The following is a 9,675-nucleotide window of genomic DNA, read 5'->3' as shown; positions in this document are numbered from 1 at the left end:
AATACTACCTGTCCGGTCCTTAATCACGTTTTACTTTTTATTTTGATGTTAAATTCAAGATTAAGACTCAGTTCAAAACAGTTTTCATAATAATAATTATACCTAATATATTTAATGAGTAAGGATATTTTTTTAAAAATTATCTATTTATTACAAATAACCAGCTTAACTAGTTTTCTTTAATATAGTGAAGTTAGTGGTTTAATCTATTCAAATTAGTCAATTAGCATTTGTTCCTCTAGTTCTATTTATAAGGTAGAAAGAGCAGATATTTTTTTTTATTCTATTTTAAGGCAGTGAGAGAAACTTTTTATATAGATGTATAATTTTACCTTTCATTTATTATTGTATTGACTTTGTTTACATGAGGCATAATATATATTAAATAGAGATAAAGTTAAAAAGTTATTAAATTTTAAATGAGAGTTGATGAAATTTAAAATTTTTCTTAACCTGTATAAAACATACCGAAAGTGATTTATAAATAATACTAGAGGAGTATATTACTTCCTCCGTCCCTTATTATAACATCCTTTTAACTAAATTATCTAGTTTAAGAAAATAATTAAAATTAGTTAAAAGTAATTAATATATAGCAAATGTAATTTTTTTCAAATATACCCCCATATATAAATAGGTAAATGTGATAGAGTACAAGTGAGATAAAAAAAAAAAGAGAATGTATTAAATATTTTAAATTAGAGGTAAAATAGGTAATAATGCATTAAATACTCATACAAATTTAAAAAGGATCTTATAAAAAGAAACAGATCTATTTAAAAAATTGAATCTTATAATAAATAATAGAATAATATATTATACTACCATCGATCATTAGTATAAGATCCCGTTTGACTTTTATATTGGTCCTAAATAGAAGATCCAATTTATTTTGTCTCTCATATTTACTCAATTTTGTCAACGTACTTGATTAGTAAGGATATTTTAAGAAAGACAACACCTATTTATTACAAATAACTAACTTAACTTCTTTTCTTAATCTCTTCAAATTAGTCAATTAGCTTTTATAATTAGAATCAGAAGCAGTATTAAGGAGTAATACTAGTTTTTTTTTTTTTCCCCCTTTAAGGAGATGTTAGGTTTAGGTCATCTCGGAAAATTACAGGGAAGCAAGAGGATAGGATGCGGCAGCCGAAAAGAGAAGAGAGAAATAATAGCCGCTTTTTGGAAGGTGGATACATGATAGTGGGTATCTGCGAAGAAGCCGCGGTGATGGCTGTTGATAACAAAAAGGCCAGTTGCAGGGTTGTCCCTCTTTACCACGGGAATTTTTAACTCCGGTTCTAATCCGTGATTAAGTTACTGACCTCGCTCGGGGTTAGAATTAGGTAAGGGTAATAAGCATGGCCTCCCGTTGGAACTTGGAAATGAAAATGGGAAATGACCTTCAGCTTTATCGTTACTACAAAGTAGGTATAAACTGGAACACAACACAAGCTACGTCTTTAATTAGTGAGTGGGGCGAGTGTGCAAACAGAGAATTAAAGGGGCGATTAGGACGCCAGGCTCGGGCCGCAGCGAGTGGCTGCTGCTTTGCCCTGGCACAGCACGCAGATGGCAGGACCTGCAACTTCTGAATCATCCACGGCAAGCCAACTTAATGTGATTCGGAATAGTATAAATCTCTTATAAATATATTTTTAAAAAATCAAGACAAAACTTTTTTTATATATTTATTCTATAAATTATTATTAAAAAATAGTTTATAAACACCTCATAACTGTTCTAAACAAAAACCTATGTCGAGTTGGCAACCAAGGACGGGATGGCACAGCTTTCACCGTAAATCATTGAGCTCGTTTTTTTAATTTTTACCCTTCTTCTTCTTTTTTTTTTGTCAGAGTCCTTCTCCCTCGGCCTTTAAAGCTGGGGGCAAATTCGGGAATAGGCGTAAGTGGAAACGTTTCGGACGACGGTGGCAAAAAAAAAAAGAAAAAAAGGGAAACGTTTTGGACGACGAGTGCATCCACGGTAAAGCGTCTTCGTCGGCAACGGAGAAATCCCGGGACAACAGATAAGAAGCAGGCTGGGATGAAACGACACCGCTTTGAGCAGGGGCCCAACAGGCCCCGACAAAAGAAACACGTCCTGAAAGGCTGAAACGGTACCCTAGAATAGGGGCCTAACCTTTTACTTTTTGGGTGTGATGCTGACGGGATCGAAATTGCCTCGGGTGTTGGGGAAGACATGCTATCCTATTACGTTCCGTTTGGCGCAACTAAATACAATGAACTGGGATTCGTCATCGACGATAATCGTAATTAATTAAGAGGTGAGAGGGGCCTCCCTAATCACACGACACGTGTACATGAAATGCCACGTGTGAGTCAGACGAGGCGTTTCTTTGGTGCCACGCGGTAGGTTCCGGGAGACCAAAGTCAAAAATAATACTATTATAAGACCCAATTTGACTTTTTATTTGGTCCTAATTATAAGACCCAATCCATTTTGTCTCTTATATTTATGCATTTTTTTCCAAGATAATCCTTCTAATAATGATAGTTTTAGCCAATATACTTAATTAGCAAGGATATTTTAGGAATGACAACACTTATTTATTATAAATAACCAACTTAACTTACTTCCTTAATCTCCTCAAATAAGTCAATTGGGTCTTATAATTAGGATCGGAGGAGTAAAATACTACTGCCCATGAACAGGCACAGGAGGCCTTGTTTGACATCAAATCGTAGTAGGCGGAGACTGAAGTGCGGGGTAGAGTGAAGGAGGGCACTGACTTTAAAGCGTGGCGTAGTCTTACACGGCAAATCAGAGGAGCTCAGATCAAATTTATGTGTTTTTATTTTTTAAAAAAACTAGTGAAAAGAGGGAATAATTTTGGGCTGGGGGGGAGTAGGGGTGTTCAAAGTCGACCCGTCCCGGTCGGTCCGTTCCGGTCCCGGTCTTATTGGGACGGGACAGATCCGTCCCGAAATTTTTCGAGACGGGACAAACCGGGACGGGACAAAAAAGGGACAGGGACGGGACGGGACACGGGATGGAGTCGTCCCGTCCCGGTCCCTTTTTTTAAATAAAAAATTTAATTTTTTTAATTTTTTATATAATATCATTTTTTTAATATTTTTTTAAGATTTGAGACTATTGTATGGAACTATGGATATATTTATTTAGAGTTTTTATATTTGTTAATGATTTGAGATTATTGATGATTAGAATTTTTAGCAAGTTTTTATTATGTTAAAAGCTTTTGTTTAGAGTTTTTAATAACTATTATATGTAATATTTTGAGCTTTTGTTTAAGAGTGCCCAAACAAATAAAAAAGATGCTTTTTATAAGATTTAAGCTCAAAAAAATATAATTAAAAAAATCAGATTTTTTTAAAAAAATTTAAAAAAATTTAAAAAAATTAAAAAAAAATTATTTCGGGACGTCCCGGTCCCGTCCCGGATCCGTCCCGTCCCGACCGGGACCAGGACAACCCCGGGACGGGCCGGGACACGGGACAGAAAATCTGTCCCGTTACTGTTCATCGGGACGGAACCGGGACGGGCCTGTCCCGGTCCCGATCCGTCCCGTGAACACCCCTAGGGGGAGGAAGAGGGTGACGTGAGCAGCGCAATGATGGAGGAGCAAAGGTTTAATCGTGCAATGGCGTGTAAACAAGCATCGCATCGAAACTCACAATCAAACCCGATTTGAAATTTTATTAATCCTTATTTAAAATACTTTTTAATTTTATTTTTACTTAATATATATTATTTCTCATGTAAATAAAATTAATATAATAATAAATAAAAGATAAAATTATATATCTATATTAAAAATTTCTCTCGGTATATTTTAAATAAGATAAAAAATATCTTTTTTTTTGTCTTATATATGTTACTCCCTCCGTTCCTTATTATAAGAGACAAATAACCGAAGTACGTTGATCAAAAAAACAGTTAAAATTAGTTAAGAACAATTAATGTGTAAAAAGTATAATTTTTTTTCCAAAAATGCCCTCATTAATAAGGAGAGAGAGCATGAGAGAGAACAATTAAATTATTAAAAGAAAGAGAAGTGAGAGGGAGAGAGAGTGTGAGTTGGAGATAATAAATATGGGTAAAACAGTAAATCAGCACAAAAAAGTAGAGACAACTTGTAAGTGTCTCTTATATATAGGAACATGCCATAAGTATCAAATGTCTCTTATAATAAGGAACGGATGGAGTATATAAGAAGAGTATCAAACAAATTAATCAAGCTTGCCGGTTCCTGAGGACCACCCCCGTGCTCTCAACTGCAATTTCGAAAAAGGAGGCAGCATAACAAAATAATTATGTTTAGCTAATTCGTGGCTGTGGGAACTGGGAAGAAATCAATATGAATGGAGTATATTGCCTTCTGATTTTTACTCCTCGTCAGTGCTGTGGTGACGGGCAATGTTGGAGGATTAATCTGGTACGTAAATGAGCTTGCACGCGCTTCCCTTCTTGATGCTGTCATCTCAGTTTCATTGATTACTGAGCGTGTCTTCACCGCCCCCGGAAACAGTAGCAGAGAGGGCGTATTTTTGTGTGTATCATGATGCATCCAATATTTTTTAAGTATTTTTTTAAGTATATTTAATATTTTGTGATATATTTTGAAGTTTTTTTTAAGTATGTTCATCATTTTGAAAAAAATTTTGTCTTGATGTTAAATGCATCAAAAAATATTTTTAGATATTGAACGCACCTAAAAATAACACTTTGAGATGCTCGATACATAAAAAAATGCTTCATGATATTGGACGAACTTAAAAAATATTTCAACATGTTGAATGTGTCAAAAAATACTTTAAGGTACTGAATTCACTCGAAAAAATGTTTTGAGACGTTGAATAAATTTTTTCTCTGTGTTAGAAGAAAATACTCCACCGGTCCTAATTATAAGACCCAATTGACTTATTTGAGGAGATTAATGAAGTAAGTTAAGTTGGTTATTTATAATAAATAAGTGTTGTCATTCCTAAAATATTCTTGCTAATTAAGTATATTGGCTAAAACTATCATTATTAGAAGGATTATCTTGAAAAAAAATGCATAAATATAAGAGACAAAATGGATTGGGTCTTATAATTATGACCAAATAAAAAGTCAAATTAGGTCTTATAATAAGGACCGGAGGAGTACACAGTTTGTGCTCGTAATTCCTTGTTTCTTCGAGTAATGACAATTTCCTCACTCAATGCCCTGCATCCGGTACGCAAGGCATGTATACACCCCAGAGCTTCGTTGCCTGTATCTTCCATGGGAGAATGACGGTTCGAATTTTAAACAAGGAATTAATCAATGTTGATTTCTGACAGGTATATTTTAAAATTGAGTTGTAAATCACAATTGAAACAATTGCAAATTTAGGATATCCAAAAAAGTGAAAAAAAATAAAAAGGGGATATTTAATCGTAAATAAAACATTAAAGTTTTAAGGAAATTCTTGCAAGGGATATTTTTATTGGTAACCCTCTGAATCGATATTCTGCTCATTTTATTTTTTAATTCCTTTGAAGACCAGTCTGTCGTTATCTCTTTCTCTCGAGGCTCATCTTTCAATCAAGCATCAACACATATGCTAAAACTCCTTCCATACTCTCCCCCTTCAAAATTGCAAGACAGTTGTAATCAATTTATACCGCAAATTAAAACACTAATGGCAAAAAGAAATTATACTTTCTCCCCACGTTTATTCTTGTAAAAAAAATTGTATTTTTTATAAGATGATTTATGAAATGTAAGTAATAAGTAATATATATAATTGTTCTAAACATGCCTTCTGAGAAAAGTTTTTTAATTAATTACCAAGACACTGGGTGTGAGCCGGACTAAAGCATATATTTGTTCTAATTATAACATGTTCCTTTGTTGTCCCACCCTCTTTGAACTCTAACTCTATACCCGGGTTCATTAAGGCGAAGGACAGATAACGAAAGGCCGCTACTTAATTAATCTCCGTGAGAGGTAAAATTGTGCTAGCCAGGCTTTATGCGTAACAGAGTGAGAGTGCGCTCTCTCTGTTAATTAAAAAGGTTGAAAATGAGGCTTCACCTTTGATGGAGACGGTACGGTGAAGGCGGTGTGAACCCCACCTTGTTTATATCAAGAGATCAAATATTAATATTTAACATTAATACATCAATACCTACCAAATTAATACACTGACCGCTTTATTTTTTATTTTTGGCCCTTTTTTATATGAAATATGATCACAGACTCTGGTATGGCGAGTAGAAGCCAGAGCTCAATGATTTTACGCATAGTCAACTCGCTGCATATCCCATTAATAATTCATGTAGACCCGGCAAATTAAATATAATCATCGCTTCAATAATTGCTATGTTTGTTATTTTTGTGGCCTTCAAATTTTTTTATTAACTCATTTTTAAAATATTGGGACTAAAAAAAAAAAAAAAGATGCTGGCGTAAAACATAAAGGGGTATAAATAAATGTCATAAAATGAGTGTTAATTGATTAGTTAACTGATGAGGACGGACGGCTTATGGTGGAAGAACAGGGCGGCGAAAAGATGAAGCGTCGACTTACGCTATGTTTGGTACAGGGTTTTTGGAGGGGAGAGGAAGGAAGTTGCTCCCCTCCCCTTATTTGGCTGGTATAAATTTTTAGAAAGGGAGGGGAGCTCCTCCCCTCCCCTCGTTTGATTAAGATGTTTTTTAAAGAGGGGAGGGGTTTTTCTCCCCTCCCCTTCCCTTCTAGCCTCCCCTCTAAAAGTAGGGTTTTTTGGAGGGGAGGCGAGAGATGATATTTTAATTCCTTATATGCTCTTTCGATTTGTTAATCTTTAATTAGTCATAAACATTTATACATAAGAGAGTTCTTTTGAGCATCTAATAAGAGGTTATTAAGATAATTATCTCCAAAATCAGTGAGCATTTGTAAACTTTTTCTCTCTTCTTCTAATTCTATAAGAAGCCGTTGGTATTTTATTTCACCTTCAAGGTCTTTTCTCTGATTGAAATTTATCACTTGTGAGTTTTTGTTTTCATATTCTATAAGTGTGTGACTGTATCTTGTAAATCAAAATTAGTGAATTGTATTATATATATAGTTATATCTTAACAAAATAAAAAGTGAGAAAATTCATTTAAATTTTATGAGGCTAAAATAGTCAATTTTTATTAGAACAAAATAAGGTATTATTAAAATTGCTCCCTCCCCTCCCCTCCAATCAATCTAAACAGGAGATCATTAAAATCCCTCCCCTCCTCTCCCATTTGTAGCTACCCTTCCTTTTCCTCCCCTCCCCTTCCATTCCCTTCGTCGAGCCAAACATAGCGTTAGCCAAAAGTGAAAAGCAAAAACTGACAAGAGGCAAATAACCAGATGCACATGTCGAATTGGGGTTGCACGTGTCTGCCTGTGAGAGAGGAGACGCCCAAACCAGTTTTTATTACTGTTTAGATCTTAGCATATTCCCAAATGAATTCAGGGCGTGTTTAAAAGAAAAATAAATCATAGTTATAAAAATGATTTTAATAATATGCAGTAAAAAGGTGTTTAGGTATCAATTTTTTTTAAAAGTATTTTTTTATAAATTAAGATAAATTTCTTCACATATTTATTTCATATATCGTAAAATCACTTTTAAAATCATGATTTGATTCTATCCAAATATCTCTATATATTAAACAAGTTTTGTTTCGACATAAAATATTTTTTAAAAGTACTTTTTTTATGATTACCAAATACCCCATACATCTATATTCTGTTTTATTTTTATTCTCAGTGACTAACTCATAATTCAAGATATCGCTTGATTTTTTTTATTGTGATGTTTTAAAGAAATACTATATTTAAATATATAACATGATTAAAATATCATATTAAATTTTAATATCCTAGTAATTTTTAGTTAAATCATTAATATTTTACTGCAAAAAACACCATCATATTGCTTGCTAGTTGCTGTCTGATTTACCATCCCAAAATAAGCCTCCAAACAATGCTAAAATATTGACGAAGCGAACCACAAAAAGAACATACTGCGGTTTTTTAGATGTTTATCAAAAATTCAAAAAGACACTTCTATTTAAGTAAAGTTAATTTACTTCAAACTCCGCGGGGTTAGATCGACTGGTTGGGTCGTCCTAGCTTAACCACGGATCTCGGGTTCAAGACGTGGGAACCCAGCACTCCAAGGGGCCAGGGGGCGCCGTCCGTATGGATCATTGCAAGCCCCCGAATCTGGATTAGTCTGGGGACGTTGTCACGGCTGAAAGACGCCTATTTCCCTGAGATACCGGATGGAGTAATCCAAAAAAAAGTTAATTTACTTCATTTTACTGTATTTTGTTAATAATTTTATTGGAGCTCATCAAAAAAATGAAAGGACGTGCATTTAATTGTTTGAGTTCATGGGTCCAAATCAAAAGAGAAAAGACTAGTTTGATTCATCTTCACACGCTGTCTTTCGTTGTCGGAGATTTGTTGCGTCGGCAAAGCATTCACTAATTTGCGGTTTATCACTCACAATTCCCCTGAATTGACGAACACCCAAGAGTGGGATAAATATAAACATCGTTTTCTTGCCCTGTTTGAAGCAATAATTGAGCATTTGACCCTCAATAATGCATTGCAGTAGTTTTGTGCTATTCATCTTTGTATCCATAGCGTATTTGTTATACATCCAAATAAACTATCATTTTGTCGACTCTATTGTTAAAATGAAAGCACACATGATGCTTTTCAAATAGGAAAAATATGAAACGAAACTGTTCACGATGTTATTGAAAGCGCAATATGCTGCCACACTAAAGTATAGTGGGTTTTTACCGGATATGTACAGTAGAAACATTTTCGCTTTTTGAAAAGCCATATTTTTTCCCACAAAAATTCTTTTCTTAAATAGTATTTTAAAAATTTTTTCCTAATTTCATTTTTTGAACTCTTCCTATATTCATATTTATTTCTGCAGTATGACCCTAATCATATTACCAAGATCACAGTTCTCCATATTTGAATTATTTACTTTTCTTGCATTATTGCCGCTCTTTCGTTTTTTTTTTTCCCATAGTATTCCGATTCTTAGTCATATTATTGAATAATATCTCACGGGTCAGAAACTTGTTCTAATTGAGAAAAAAGGAATATAGCACGTAATTAAATTTCGTACGTATGCACATGATCTTAAGTTCACGATTGCTGTGGGGGGAAAAAATCGTTGAGCCAGGATTATATATAACACAGACTGCGTGGCTATCATAATCCTAAGAGATTCCAGTGTCCATCTGGTTGGTCGTGATGTAGAAGAAAGAGATCGGAAGAAAGAAAAGATCAAAGGTAGTGGAGGTTCTAGGGTTGCAGGCATATGGCACTAAAAGAGTCACTGGATCTATTACACGGCTCATGGCCGTCTCTTAAAAACTACTGAAGAAATGGAAAGAAGTAACTGAGAAGCATCGAACAACTCCAAATTATACTGTACAGAACTTGCGTTTGATATCCCACGGTGCTGTGATATCTATATCTGCTATGCGACTGCTAACTGCATTGTATCACATAATAAGTATTTACATATTAAAAGTCGTTATATTAAATTATTATGAGATTATTTTTATTTTTCTTTTTACAATTATTTTCACCTCATTTTTATATGGTCTATGTTATTCCTATTAGCCCATTACTTCAGTTTTAATATCTTTTTACAATCTTTT

Source organism: Neltuma alba, unplaced genomic scaffold, assembly GCF_004799145.2.
Source record: "Neltuma alba isolate B1F8T4 unplaced genomic scaffold, ASM479914v2 tig00013372_pilon, whole genome shotgun sequence".
NCBI classification, from domain to species: Eukaryota; Viridiplantae; Streptophyta; class Magnoliopsida; order Fabales; family Fabaceae; genus Neltuma; species Neltuma alba.
The sequence above is the reverse complement of the archived record's forward strand: the minus strand, read 5'-3'. Positions refer to the sequence as shown.